Genomic DNA, 15,663 nt, shown 5'->3' on the forward strand with positions numbered 1-15,663 from the left:
CTCAATTCTGATGTTTTTCTTGGGAGATGGGGGTTCTTCAAATTTTTAGGTCTAACAAAAAAGAGCAGTGGAAATACACAGAAGTCTCTCTTCTTAATTTGGGGTACAAATTTGAAGACAGAAATTCTAGTGGGTACTTATCCAATCTCATCATTTATTTTTGTTTAGATATCAGAGGCTTGGTGATCCATGATTTGAAGGTGGTTTCACTAACAGTGCAATTGGCAGGGGAAGAACAAGAGAAGTGTAAGAGAAGATGCTAAGAGTTTGGGGAAAAGATGAACAATAAAACACACACACAAGGAAGCAATGTCAGATATATTCTTAGAAATTCTCTGGGTTCTGTCTCACACACACACATATACACACAAAGCAAATATATCTACTTATCTTTAATCATTGGTAAAAGGAAGGAATTAAAAGAAATAAGGTCTTTTTATCCAATAGCTTCCTATCTACACCATTCACAAGGCTCTGTTAAAACTCTGTGATAGCCCCATGCATGGAAAAGATAATGTCAGTGTACAGGAAAAACCCTCAATGAACTGACTTTTCACACACCCCTAAGACTCCTATAACCAGGCAATGGCTAAGCAGAAGATTGGCAAGTCACACAAATAAGGAAAATTATTTCCTCATTCATGGCCTAGAAACAGATGAAGTTATTAATAATTAACCAGGAATTATGTACTAGTGACATAAACTCCAGCCAGTCTTTTTCCTCTTTTCATGGGATATCATAGATTATTTCAAATCTAAATCTTCATTGGCTACTGAGAAAAGCCAGGTAAATCCTTTGAACCTGTGGCTGATGGCAATTAGGGAAGAGGTCCTTCCTGAGAGCCAGTTTCAACCTGTCAGAGGGGTTGAACTAACCCTCATGCTTATTTATTTATATTCCATTTAGTTACTGCAACTACTAGTTATGGTAGTTTCTTGGTTAGCTTCAAGAAAATTCATCTCCCCAGAGATCTTTAATATCAATTCCAGCAATTCATAAGCTCACCAATTGGTAATGTAAAATTTATGGAAGTGAGACATTTAAACTATGGTTCCTGTGGTAACAGATTCCCAAAGCAAACTCAATCTTGGAATAAAATATCTGTCTTTGTGGAATGATTCTGCTTTCATTCTGTTTGAAGACAGAAGAAAAATGTGGATTCTTAATCACATTTTTTTCCTCTAAGAAAGGTTTATGCAAGAGGCCAAAAAAAAAAAAAAAAAAAAAAAGACTGACAAAGGCACTGAATTTTATTTTGCAAGAGGAACAATTCTGTGTTTATTTGGGCAATGTTTGTGTCGTCTTTTCTGCTGTATCTACACAGTTTGTTAGAACTCTGGCTATTTCAATCTCACTGATGATCAAATCAATCACCATCACTTACCTCTCATCTGCATGAACTTCAAGGACCTTCCAACTGGTCTACCAATTTCTTTCTTTCTTCCTTCCTTTCCCTTCCTCCCTCCCTCTCCCTCCCCCCCCCTTTCTTTCTTTTTTCCTAGTACCTAGGATTGAACTCAAGGGCACTCAACCACTGAACCACATCCATAGACCTATTTTGTATTTTATTTAGAGACAGGGTCTCACTGAGTTGCTAAGCACCTCACTTTTGCTGAGTTTGGCTTTGATCCTCCTGCCTCAGACTCCTGAACCACTGTAATTACAGGTGCGTGCTAATGCGCCCAGCTGGTTTACCAATTTCCAATCTTGCCAATCTACCATCCACTTTCAATAAAAAGAGCTACTTAGAAATATGTAACTTACATGTTTAAACTTCATCAATGACTTCATATTTTCCTTAAAATAAAATCTGATTCCATATCTGAGACATTGTTCAACTCTTTCAAGCCTCCTAATGAACAATCCCCTACATTTTCCATCATATTGCATTGTCTCTGCCTCTCTTTTCATTATTCCAAAAGAACACATCAGTTTCACTCTTTGACCTTGTGGTTTTAACTCTTCTGGTCGCCCCATTTATTCAACTTTAGTTCAAATGCTCTCTTTTTTGGGGGAAACCCTTCTCTGGTCACCCATTTCTGAGTAGCCCTCAGTCAATGCCTGTGACCTAACTCTGTTCTCAGTCTTTAAGGCACTCGAAGCTCTGTGGAGCTGTGAGCACCAGACAGTGATGATTAGCTAATAGTTTTCTCTCTGTAGATAATTTATGAAATTTCATCTGAACTTCTATCATTGGATTAAAAGTTTGTAAGCTTATACTGTTAATCTTCAATATACCATCTACATCTCAGGTTCATTCCAATCACATAATCTCATAGGTGAACACTGAGTTATTTGGAAAGATTTTAAGACACAATGCTTTCCAATAAAAAATGTCGAGTATGCTGTCAAACCATATGGCCTGCACTGGGCAAAGAATAACATGATTGTAAGCATAGAATGGACCAGGTTCCTAGCAATATGCCATAAAAACTTGCCACTCCACTGATATGTGACCTTTATAGCTTGTAGCTTTTAAAATCATATTCTTACCCAGTGCTGCATGTCATGCTCATTAAAATAACAATTAACCCTATAAACTTCTGAGTGGCATTGGTATCTTTTACAAGAAAAGCACATGATTTCATTTCATGCAAAATGAATATAAAAGGTCATGCAAATAACTCAACTGTTTTCTTTCTATAAGTCACCATATGAGGTGAAGAATACCAGCACAACTTAATTTGCAGGAATATAAGCCAACAACTTCATAAGGAAGATAAAGGTGGAGCAAATAGAGGAAGGCAAATTTTTCCTATAGGGTGGTATGTAAGACATTCAGACTTGGAATCTAGCAACTATGATGAGAAATTGATGGAAATCCCAGCCTGTGCATGGAAGAAAATTTAAACATCCCCAGACTGGCTAGGTTTATTCTACTGCTTTATTAAACAGTCTTGCAGCCCTGGGTCATTTGTATTTGCATTAATGACTCTATATTAATGCAATAGCTTTATTTATACACATAACTATTATTTGATTATCCAGTACACAAATAGGTGTTTCAGTTTTGAATAATGATAATAAAACCATCTGAATTTGAAGATGTTGGAGTAAAACTAAGCCAACAATGTTTAGGAAAATCTTAAATTGAATGAGAGGAAATATTTTATTTATAAATAGTTGTCTCAGAACTTCATTGTGTCATCTCATTTCCTTTAAAATGTCAAGTTAGGATGGTAGTTTCATCTTTGCAACTGCTATCTTATATGGATAACTGGAACTAAATAGCAAGATAAAAAACTTAATTGTGTGAATTTCGGATAAAATTCAGAAATTATCTTCTTTTTAAAGCAGAGAAACCACAGAAAATATCCTCCAAGATAGAATATTTCTAATGTGAGAATCCCTTCTATATCTAGTACCAAGTATTTGCTATGAGAATATTCCAGAGAGTTTACTGCTTGATTTTGTTTGTGCATAGAACTATCATATTTTACAGAACAGTTTAGTTGATGGACTTAAATTATTAATACCATTATATTGTTGGATAGAATTGTTTTTTCAGAGTCCGATTTTCCACCTTATATGAAATTCCTTTACGGCATGGACATATATGGTGGTCATTTACTTTCAGCCATAATATTTATAAGGACACTCTCTTCACTATCTCCAATTTTGTGTAGCTCTGAGTATTTGCAGTTGATTTGTATTGAGAAGTCCAATAATTTCCTCCAGCTCACTCTTTCTCTCTTAGAAGACTCACTATATCTACTTGTGCAAGCTTTCCATCACTGTGACCAAATACTGGGGATAAACAACCTATAAGGGGGAAAGAGGCATATTTAGGCTCACAGTGTCAGAGGTTTTAATGTATAGTAAGTTGCCTCGATTGTTTTTGGACTTGTGATGAGGCCTCGATTGTTTTTGGACTTGTGATGAGGCAGAACATTATGATAGCGAGTATGTGATAGAGCAAAGCTGTTGATCTCATAGTGAGCAGGAAGCAGAGAGAGGAAGGACCAGGGTCCCAATGTGCCAGTCAATGTCATGTCTCCATGACTCAGTATCCTCTGATTTGGTTTGTATTTTCACCCCTTCTCACTAGCACCATAGACTGGCAACCAAACCTGTTAGAGTCTGTAAACAAGTCAGGATAGCGCCTGGCATTTTGCCAGAGAAATGTTAGAGTCTGTAAACAAGTCTGGATGGCGCCTGGCAAAATGCCAGAGGGAGTGGTTTGTGAAGTAACGCCAGGGAGCCATTAAGTATGGAGATTCCTTATTGGTTGACTGCTGTATCGAGTTTATGTTAGTTAGATAAGCTTTGTGGAATGTATAAATACCTCTGTTGTCCTACAATAAATGGCTCCCACTCCTGCTGTATCAACGTACACAAGTTGTTCGTCACCCCCCGGTTAGTTTGTTGCAGCCAGACTGCGGCACAAGCCTTCAATAAATGTTCTTAGGGTTCATTTAAGAGCCAAACTATAACATTATCCTTCCACATGTAATTTTCCACCTGTTTTCAAGAAGACAACTCAAGCCTTCCTTGTATAACAGATTTTTTTTGCTCTTTTATAACAAATGGTTTGTAAGAAGATTGTTATATTGCTTCATGTGAATGCAAATGAAGATTTTTAATCATCTCTTACTACTCTTCAGCTCTAAGGATACGTAATTCTATCAGTGTAACCCAAAATGTATCAGTCTTTAATTCTCCATGTATCCTCATCATTGGTTTATATTGGTTTATGATCAAAATATTATTATTACATTTTTGGATGGTTTTGTACAAATTTTGCAAATCTCCTTAACAGAATATAGTGTTTATATTTGATATAATGACCAAAGAAACCAAAATGTGTTTTTTTCATCTCTCTTTCCTAGCAGAGCCTCCTCTCTCATTTTCCACGATTTTACATTCCTTGGCAATTTTCATCACTGATTGTGTTTGTATGATTTACTTTTGTTTACATACCCAGCCTGTTTTCCTCCAGATTCTGTCTTTCTCAATCTTACTGGAATTGCAAAGCTCATCTCAAGAGTTTCTGTCCACATCCTATTTCCTGATGAGACTAGCCCATAGCATTTTATTCTTTCAGTGTTCTTACCTATTGGTATTAATCACACAGACCTCTGTATTATAATAGAGATTTTTATCCAAAGTACTTTGGCAGCCTGACTAGAACAGAAATGTTTTACTAAAGAATTTTCTTAACTATACTAGAAAAAGAACGAGGCAACAAAAATCATTCCATGGACACTTTATAAGTGGTACCCCAAATGAAAATCATTAGTCTATTACAGTGGCTTGAAGAAAACTAGACTTCAGTTTCTACCTTGAAGGAAACTTGTTATATATTTATGAAATTTTCTCTCTTTTCAAGCTCATCTGACCTTTGTTGGACTGCAGAAGGGATTGCACAGATTTTATACTCTGTCTCTGGATTTTATATTCTGCTCATTATCAAAAAAAAGAATATGTAAACCAGACAGGGTGACCCATCCTTATAATCGAAGCTACTCAGGAGGCTGAGGTGGGAGGATTGCAAGCTTCAGCACATTAGTGAGTCTCTAAGCAACATACGTGAGGTATTTATTTGGATTCTACCCATGAGGATTAGAAAAATGAAACTCAGAGAAGTTAAGTAACTTTCCTAATGTCAGGGAGGTAATGTGAGGTGACATTGATTTTCACATTCACTCAGTTTTACAGTTTTTTAGACTGTTTTGTTACATATACAAAGAGATGGGGAGAGAGAAAAAGAGACACAATCAGGAAATTAATCTATTATTAGTAGAAATAATTTAACCTTAGGTGCATATTTTTAGGTACTTATTTTGATTTCTAAGAACCCTGGAAAATCAAATGTAATATCAACATTGCTCTTGTGTCTTAAATGCACCTAATATTGGTTGAGTGACTTAGTCATGGTGACTCTCCTTTAGCTTGGTTTTACAAACTGCTTACTAAGAGTGTTCCTGCTAAATAAATTCTTCCTGACATTACTGGTGATGATACTGGTAACCCTTAAAACATTTAGATGGACTCAGAAACTCTAATGATTAGACTCCAATATATGATTCTGATTAGGAAAGTGAGAGTATCTAAACAAATATTTCAAGTAACTTATTGCTATGCCTCCTCATTACCTTTTTTTTTTCTTTCAAAGTAATAAGAGCACGTATGAAAACCAACTATACTTCAAAAATTTGTAAGAATAGCCACTTACTCTGCCCTGGATCAGCTAGGACTCAAATTATATCATTTGGGTAGCAGAAGAGTAGAAAATATTCTCCGTTCTCTTTTATTTACATATTGATCTGAGGTGATAATGTTTTATTTTGATTTATTTTGAGTTTCAACATTTCAACTAATTAAGTCTAAAATAGTTATCCCATTGGTTTTGCACTAGGAGAATTACTTGAAAATCTGGCTCCTATCCAAGGTAGGTTTCCCTCTCCCTGGGGTGGGTTTTAACACCGTGGTTTCCTACAGCAACTCTCAAGTGAACCGATAAAGATAAATCTCAGCAAGTTCACAAGGTTTCACATTCTATTAGAAAAAGAGAACAAAGGCACAACAGAATTAGAGACAAATGATGTGACCGAGTGCCACAAAGAAGGTTCATTAGAAAGTAAAGACAAACCTAGGAAATGTTCACCTGAAAACTGTTTGCATCTTCCCAGAAAGGTCTGTCCTGGATTCAGTGACTGATTTGTGGGGGGTCACAATGACACCAGTGAAATGGCATCCTTTGTTCAGGGAGGCTGCCACCCAACCAACCTGAATTTTAAATCTCTTTCATTTCGAAATACAGTTTTTTTTCTTCTTCTCTTTCTCTGAACAGTCATCTGGAGGCTTAATTAATGAATTAGTATTTGTAGAAATCTTTGATATTCTGAGATGAAAGGTTTTGCATAAGGGTGAAGCTCAGCACCAGCAGGAAAATGTCCTCTTGGTGACAGGATGTATGAAGTGCTAGGCTGGAATACATTTGACAACAGCAATTAAAGGGGTTTGATCCTGTTTTTTTCTGCTCTGTTTTTATCATGTCCATTATTCTGGAAGATATGAGGCTAATAGGAAAGGTAAATTCTCATTGGCTAGAAACTCTTGGTACCCACACAGGTATACACATTCCCCAGTGGTTAAGGCAGGTGGAAAGTTTATGGGCAGCCTCTTTCTAGAGCAATAAAAGCTTCTTTTATTTCAAATTCTCTTTTTACACCAGTTGCTATTACTCTGAAAAGCTCCTGGCATTTGGAAGGCAATAAGCAGGGCATAAAATCCATTTTTTCCTGAACAGGTCCTGTTCCTAGGACTGCTTTTAAACTGACTAGTTTACAGCAGAGTAACAGATAGTGAGAGCTCCTGCAACAACTCTCAGGAAAAATCAGGGGACTGAAGATCTGTTAACCAACTGAGCAGAGTGCATGAGTTTTAGATGAGTTACAGATTAGATCTGTAATAATTTTCATAGATTACTAAATTTTTTTGGATCATAAATATTAAATTGTCAGAATTAATGTTGGCTGTGGATAGAAAGAATGATGCACATGTCCCAGTTTTTGTCAGAGTACCTCTATCTAGGTATAGGTTCATCCTAATTGTTTTTTTTCCTGAGAAAATCCAAGTCTTAATTCCCCTTCCATCTGGGATATGGAAGAAAGTCAATGTAAAGTGGGAGAAGCTAGTTAGTGTATTTCCCAATGATAAAGGCAGTGTTTCGCCTGATAAATGAGGGCCTATATGACAGTATTGTAGTGTAAAAATCAAACCAAATCACACTTCATTTTATATTTAAGTGTCTCTGTAAGACACCATTGAACCTGGTAGCCCACCTTTCCACCCAGGTAGAGGAGGAGTGGTTGGCCTCCTCAGGCGGTTCCCCTTGGGTTGGGCTTGACGTAGAATGAAGTTCTCAGCCGTGAAATATGTATGGAAGTCAACGACTCATTTCTGAAAACAATTTTCTGTCTGTTAATAATATGTTAAGAAAAGTTCAGGTCTTAAAGTAGTAATGCCAATTTCTAGAGCCACAATTTAAAAGATCTGAGAGTAAAGGGGACTTCCATACCAGTTACAACTTGGAGACTGGACATAAATTTGGACTGATTGCCCAGATTGCACCCTAGATAAGGTCTTTTATACCCTGTCTGAATTATAACAGTACAAAAATACCTATTGAGCACAGTGGCAGAATTGCAATTGCTAGAAGATGTAATTATCCTCAAATTAGTAAATACTTTAGTAGAGACAATTACATTAAATTGGTGAAGTGTGTTGCTCCAGGAGGTAAGATATTATTCCACCCTTTCTTCTATAGGTTTCTGTGTAAGAATAATAAAATTTATTTACCAATACTTGTTTCATAAGTATGATTTGGGCAGTTTCCAACTCTCTTCTTCTGGTCAGAGAAACTGAGAGACTTTCAAACTTGATAGAGAAGGTTAGGGGAGGTGCTTGGGAGCAAGAAATAAATATCATTCTTGAAGAATTTCCAGGAAATAAATTCACACAGGGCTCAGGAGAGTGGGCCAAGGATATGGCTAATATATCCTTGGATGTGGCTAAGGTATCCTTTCTGACCCCTTGGATACAGAGACAGAAAGAATCCTTTTTTTACTTCAGTGTTGGTAATTGGGCCAAGACCATGGTTTTCTATTGTTTTCTGTTGCAATATGTAATCTGACATTGTAACTTGAGTTGCTTTTCTTTCTGTTAACTTAAGATGCTTCCTACCATATTTTGATACTTGCAAGTGTCATTATTCTAGATAACACTAGCTTTAAAACATATATCTAATCTTTCACAAAGAGTCCTTAAAGTTACAAGACAAATGAACTTTTTAATGGCAAAGGCATATAGAAACGGGCAGTTTCATTATTAACATTGAAGACATACTGTGTCAATGGTCATGTGGTTCCATGGCTAAAATTAACTTGAGAAGCAAATTTTGTACTATGTTTAAATCGTGAATTTTCTAGGTGAACTTTGTAGTTAATTCTCTCTTTATTTGGTGATAGATAAGAATGAGTTCCTCTAATCCTAGCCCCTATTCATGGGACATAACCCAGCATTTTGAAGGATTTCTAAATTCCATCATAGCCCCTGCCCACAAAGAAAGATTTCGAGTAAGTAGCTCATCCCCTCATGAGAACTATTATAAGGTTCCTTTGGGGGGTGTTCAGTGGTAAGGTTAGTTTGGGGTGGGGGATGGCAATAACTTTGGAAATAGATAGCACTTACCTCCCCAAATGACAGTCACACTAAAGTCTTTTCCCAGAGAAATAAACCATAGAATCTTTGCTATTTATAAGGTCAAGTTCAGAATCAAGGGGTAATTCTACCCATTTATTATGCTTGGCAAGTTGATCATTTTCAAGAGGGTACTGACATATTTTAAAGAAAGCCTTTGGTCAAGGGATTTATTCATCCACTGGTTTCTTAGCACTCACATCAAAACCTTGACGGTAGAAAGTTATCTTTTCACTCCTCTCTTCAATCCCTATCCTTTCACCAGCCCTTGCTCTTTCCTCTCACCATGATGGGGGAGGGGGGTTGTATGACATTTACTCTCTCTAGCCCACTCCTTCCCTTTTGCCATTTTTCTCTCATTCTTTATTCACACTCAATTTTCTGAGGTTGATGACAGATCAAAGCAGAAATGTCTGGCCTGGGGAGTTACCTTTTAAAAGGAGAGAGATTTTAGTCTCAGGAGGTAGGAGGGAAATGTAGAAGAGATAATCTCAATGCCCCTAAAATCACATTCATAGGTATTAATAAATTTTGTATAAATTTGCTTCTTCAGTTCAAGGTGTATTTATCTGCTTTCAGTTCATAATGTTTACCTCCTGTCTTATTAGCAATGCATTCTGGAAATGCTCAGACATGAAAATGGATTTGCATCACAGTATGAAGATGGGGAAACATGAGCCCTCAATATGATTGTTGTGAGAATTAGCAACCACTTGCCAATTTCCTCAAGGCCTAGACCAAGCATTTTAATTTGAAATTTTATGAAGATCTGTATATTTAGAATTCAGACTATAGACAGAAACTAGAGATTCTACTTCACTATGTTCTTTATTTACAATGACATTACCTACCTGTCTCATCTTAGACACACACACACAGTTACCTTGAAACACCAGCTTTTGTGTATTTCAGCTACAAAAATTACTACCTCTCTATTTTCTCTTCTTCTTGCCAGATTTCAGATTTTTATTATGAAATCTCATAGCAAAATCTGTTTCAAACACTAGTGATTAATTAAAGTTTAGTTATTAATACCTTTACTTCTCTAATTATTATTACAGAAATGAAATGGGCACTTATAAAATCAGTTTTTCATTGTAAACTTTGCATTTTACAGTACTACGTAAGGTATCTTATATTTTGAAACCAGATTTTCATTACATTTGAATCCCACCCATATTTATCTCTCTCTAAAACACATGAACATATACATATAACTTTTATATGAGTAATGCACAAAATTTAACCACATTTAATTAATTATCATAAAATAATGATAATTATTTGCATTATTAGTTATGAGTCTTATCTAAAATTTCCTTCCTAGACACCATAAACCTACAATTAAGGAAGGCTTCTGATACAACCAAATAAAATCAATTAAATTTTACCTTCCTTAGCAGGCCTCAACTTCTGCACTTGTAATTTCTTCCCTCAAAGCCAAGGTTAGTTCTGGTTTTATCAGAATTGGTTTTCTTATAGCTATTTCAATAAAGATATTTTTGTCACCTCTTAAGACAAACCATCAGTCTGTTTGGAGGTTTAAAGATATTGGCTATTAGACTTGCCTCATTATCAGTAGCCAGTGTGCATTTTGGAATGAGAGCAATGACTTCTGTATTTATGTGCATGCATATGAACAGGTGTATGAGGGAGGGGAAAAGTGGATCTGAGAAGAGAGTATAGCAGGCCTGGAGGGAGAAGAATAAAAATGAATCCATAGGACTGTGGAAGGGCAGAGGATGTAAAGGACAGGTCTGAAAACTAGGCAGGGAATAAATCATTAGAAAACTTGGCTTATCATGCTGAATAGTATGTGGTTTAATTAAAAAGGCAATGATGTCAAAAAATTGCAAGGTAAGATATTGGGAAATGATTAGACAGGACACAGGAGATAAAATGATCCTGGATTAGGACAAATTTTGTGGGGGAGACAAGAAGGCATAGGTTTAGGAGATGATTATGTGGGTTTTTGTTGATTGAGAGGTTGGGTGACATTTTTTTTTTTATCTAAACCAGGATTTAATCATGGAAGGTACATCATCACTAATAACTATGCCAGAGTAACAGGCATGAACCAGAAGCAGCCTGGGTCACAAAGGACATATGGTCACCCTTACAATTTTACAGGTCATGCTTATTGGTCTTTGCCTGCTGCAGCACCAGAGAAACTAGAGGAAAGTGGCTTGGACTATGATGTTCAGGAAGACAAGAAGGCTGAGAGCAAATTACTAGTACTCAAAAGAGCTTTTGCATCTTAAAATATTCTTTTTGAAGTATTACAATGCTTTAACTCCAAATAATCAATTTCTAATGGTTCCTTGATCCTCAACCAAGGTGTGTTAAATCAGACTTGTTAAGGATAGACTCAGTGCATTCATATTTTCTAAAATTTCTGCAGACATTTCTAATAGGAAGCTGGTGTTAGAACTCCTGAATTAGAATACAACTTTCTTGGGAGATTTGTTCAATTCCTAAATTTCTTTGTATCTGTTCCAGCTCTTAATGGGAATGAGTCCTTTCAAACACATAAATAAGAACTATTTGCACTTGGCATATTAAGTGTGTGTATGCAAATGCATGGTGTTAGGATACTTGAAAGAAAATTCCTTTAAGTGGTTAAGCAGACTTTCATATAATTTTGTTTACATGATTAATTTATTTGGCAAACTCTTTTTCATAGATACTATACAAGCAAACTTCATTCCTGACATCTTCTGAATTATCACATTGTCCATATTATTGAGGGTTCAAATTAATGAGTTTTCACGGAGCAGAATGTTGAGCTGTCAAGACCACAACGTTGATAATGTTAATGCAGAGCTTTTTAATCTCAGGGAATAAATGAAGTTTTTCTAGATGGTAGCTGATCTACAAGATATTTGTATTTCATACTGCTAATAAATGTTCATTAAAACATGTTTCATTATTAATTATACAGACTAGCATTCAGAGCTCCAGTAAATTGTATCCCTATTATAATAAACGTATTTAATTACAGAAGTTCGGTAGTAAAGCTTATTTTTGTGAAGCAGTTTTATTAGGTGTGTCATATGGTTTAAAAACCACAGAAGCAGACCTCACAATGCATCAAGATTGTTTAAACATACCGAAGTGGAGATTACTATATTAGATGATAACTGATCTCAAATTTACATTTACCACATTGAATATACTTTATCCAGCAGGTGTCTTATTAAAGCTTGATGAACTGGCCACTGGTGTCAGGTATGTGATCGGCCTCATTCATTTGGTATCTCTTATGTCAATATATCATATCTGTGATTAGATCATGGTCAATCTGTGGTTAGATCATGGCAAATCCTGGTTATCTGTGGGTTAGATCATGGTAAATCATCCTGCCCAAATAGGAAGAATGTCCAGGCATATGGGTATTTGTATATGGTAAGAATCTCATTTGAAAAGTATACTCTTGAGGTAGTAGTACCTACTGTACTATGTGAACAGGTGTATGAGGGAGGGGAAAAGTGTAAAAAGCTAATAAATGTGATGTTTGGTTTATGCATTACAATTGTGTGCTTGTATCGAATGTTGGCAGTTTTGAGCTAAACCTGAAACTGAGCTTCCATGAGATTGAACAAGCGGTTCCAAATTACACTGCAAAATTAGACAAGCAGAGAGGGAGGAAGAAGTCATCACAGCGAGATGGTATTAAGTATTGTGCTTGGAAGCTGCAACGAGACAAGATGTAACTATCTCTGCTATTTACAGTCCTGTGACATTGGTCCAGTTGTTTCATCTCTAGGACTTGGTTTTTCTTAAACGTAAAATGGGAAAGTCCTATCTTCCTCAATTGGCCTGCCTTTGTCAGGAGAAGACCTACAGTGCCTGGCACCCAGCAAACCTCATACTGTTCTACTTGCCTCACTTGGCTTTAAGAGCTACATTTCTTAACTTGTGAGCTTGATTGGCTTTCCATTGGAATTTAGCTACTGTCCTCTCCTTTTTCCTGAATTATGTTCTACGTTTATTATTTGTTCCTGAATGGAACTGCTAGTAGCATATTCTACTGATGGTGTTCTGGGATACTGGAAAAATCTGCCAAGTGAGACAGCAAATTTCCCAACACTAAGATGGCTCTTCAAGAATTGCCACAACATTTTAGAGAATCTTGGGAGTCAGGCTCATAAATATGCTGAAACTTTTAACTAAGTGATTTCTAACTTCCCTTCATGTCTGAGATTCTGTTGTAACTATTTCTTGTCTTCTAGAATAAGACAGGAGACTTGATAAAATTTGGTCTGACCCATTAAGCTAAATCTCTTGAGGATGGAAGACTGTCTCATTCACCCTGTTTTTCCTCTTCCTGGAATCAAGCCAGACAGACTCTGAAATTGAATAAAATCACCTACTTTTATAACTGTGGAGTCTGCTCTTATTCATACAAATTTACCTACTGAAGCCAGAAACATTTCTCTGTAAACCATATGTTAATATGGCAGAGTATGACACACAGTTGGATTACTTGTTAGCTGCAGAGGCAGACATTGAATACTTAAATTATGATTTAAAAAAAAAAACCTGGTCTTATCAGCCATCAGTGCTCAATTATTTTCATCTTGTATGAGGGTTTATTATGGAGTATGCATCATGAGTATGTGTTAAATAATTTTGCTTTTGTGAACTTCTGTGGAAAATGAGATTTTTTTCTTTTTTATGTTTTTTTTTCTTTTTATGGTTTTGATGTGGCATCCTCTGAAAGCTCACATGTGAGACAATTCAAGAAAGTTTGGAGGAGAAATGATTGGGTTATAGCCTTAGCCTAATCAGTGAATTAATCCCTGGTGGGATTAATTGAAATGGTAGAATGTGGCTGGAGAGGGTGGGAATTGGGGCGTGGCTTTGGATATATATTTGTATCTGAAGAGTGGAGTCTCTCTGCTTCCTGATGTGAGCTGCTTCCCTCTGCCACACTCTCCCACCATGATGTTCAGCTTCACCTGGAGCCTTGAGGAATGAAGCCAGCTTTTCATGGACTAGGATCTCTGAAACTGTAAGCCTTCAAATAAATGTTTCCTCCTTACAGTTTTTCCTGTCAGATCCTTTAGTCAGGGCAGCAAAAAAAACTGACTAAAACAAGGTGGAAGGTTTCCATCTTATTTGAGAATGAAGATGTATCTTAGTGTTAAAAAGCCTTTATTAATATAGTCTGAAACTTAGGTTTGATTCCCAGAACTCAAAAAAAAATGTTGCAAAAGAAATTGAACTGTATTTTTTCCTCTCTCAGGAACAATAGAAGCAGGATGACTTAAAAATTAACGCAAAGAGTGTGTTCTTTGAATGAAACTATAGTCCTTTGCTAAAATGCTATTTTGAATGTCTGTGCATTAAACAAAGGTGTATTTTCCTATAAACTTTAAGTTTCTTTATTGTTTTTAACTTTTTAAAATATTTTTTGTCTTGGCTCCGGGGGGGAGACACTCTTGTTCTTAAGCCTTGACTTTGAGTGGCTTGCTTCACACACAGGAGAAATAATTAGCAGGGATAAGTAGCCAACAAGAGGATTAGGCATTCATATGAGTAAGAATAACATCTGCAGTGACATGATAAAAATGATACAGACCATTTAATCGCATACATCAGGGCATCAACTGATCACCAGCTGGGATCAGAAAGAAATCTCCCCTCCTGGTATCATATTGAACAATTAAGCAAATTTGTGGGTTTTATGTCTTCTTTTAGAACATTCATTTTCATCTAGCCTCAAAAACAAACTCCTTGTTCTTCATTGTCTTCATCTCCTCATTTCAAATGACCTTACACATTCAAGTTTGGTGCTGGACATACCCTATCCTCTCTGTCATAGACAGCCCAACACATCTTCCCCTGTCTTCCTGTGGGTCACTCCAGTGAATAGTGATATGGTGCTTATTGCACTCTTCTGCTTGTCCTCTTTATATCCAATACCATTAATTGAGAAGAAGGATGGAGAAGGTTTGTTTTGTAAGATTGGGGATAAAAGTGTCAGTTTCAAAAGTGAACACAAATTTGCTTTTATTCCTTCCTTCATGAATGTGATGTGCCTTATAGTAAATAATGTCCTAATATATTAATTATATAGTGATGACTTACGATGTGAAACACATTGTCCTAGGTGCTAGAATATAGCAGTGAATACATTTTAAAAAATGTCCTTCATGGGATATAAAATACCAAAATGTATTAGATTCAACTGAAGCAATGTGTGCAGAGAAATTTATATATATATATATATATATATATAAATGAAGACAAGCCTCAAATCAATTACATATTTATTTACTTACGTTGGAAAAATAAAAGAAAAAATAAAGTTACAGAAGGCAGATGGAAGAAATCTGAAGACTAGAGTAGACATTAATTAAATAACAAAACACCACTGATGATAGTGAAACCAAATACTGGCTGTTTGATAATATCAACAAAATTAACAAACTTTTAACTGGATTGATAAGAGG

Source organism: Urocitellus parryii, chromosome 7 (assembly GCF_045843805.1).
Source record: "Urocitellus parryii isolate mUroPar1 chromosome 7, mUroPar1.hap1, whole genome shotgun sequence".
NCBI lineage: Eukaryota > Metazoa > Chordata > Mammalia > Rodentia > Sciuridae > Urocitellus > Urocitellus parryii.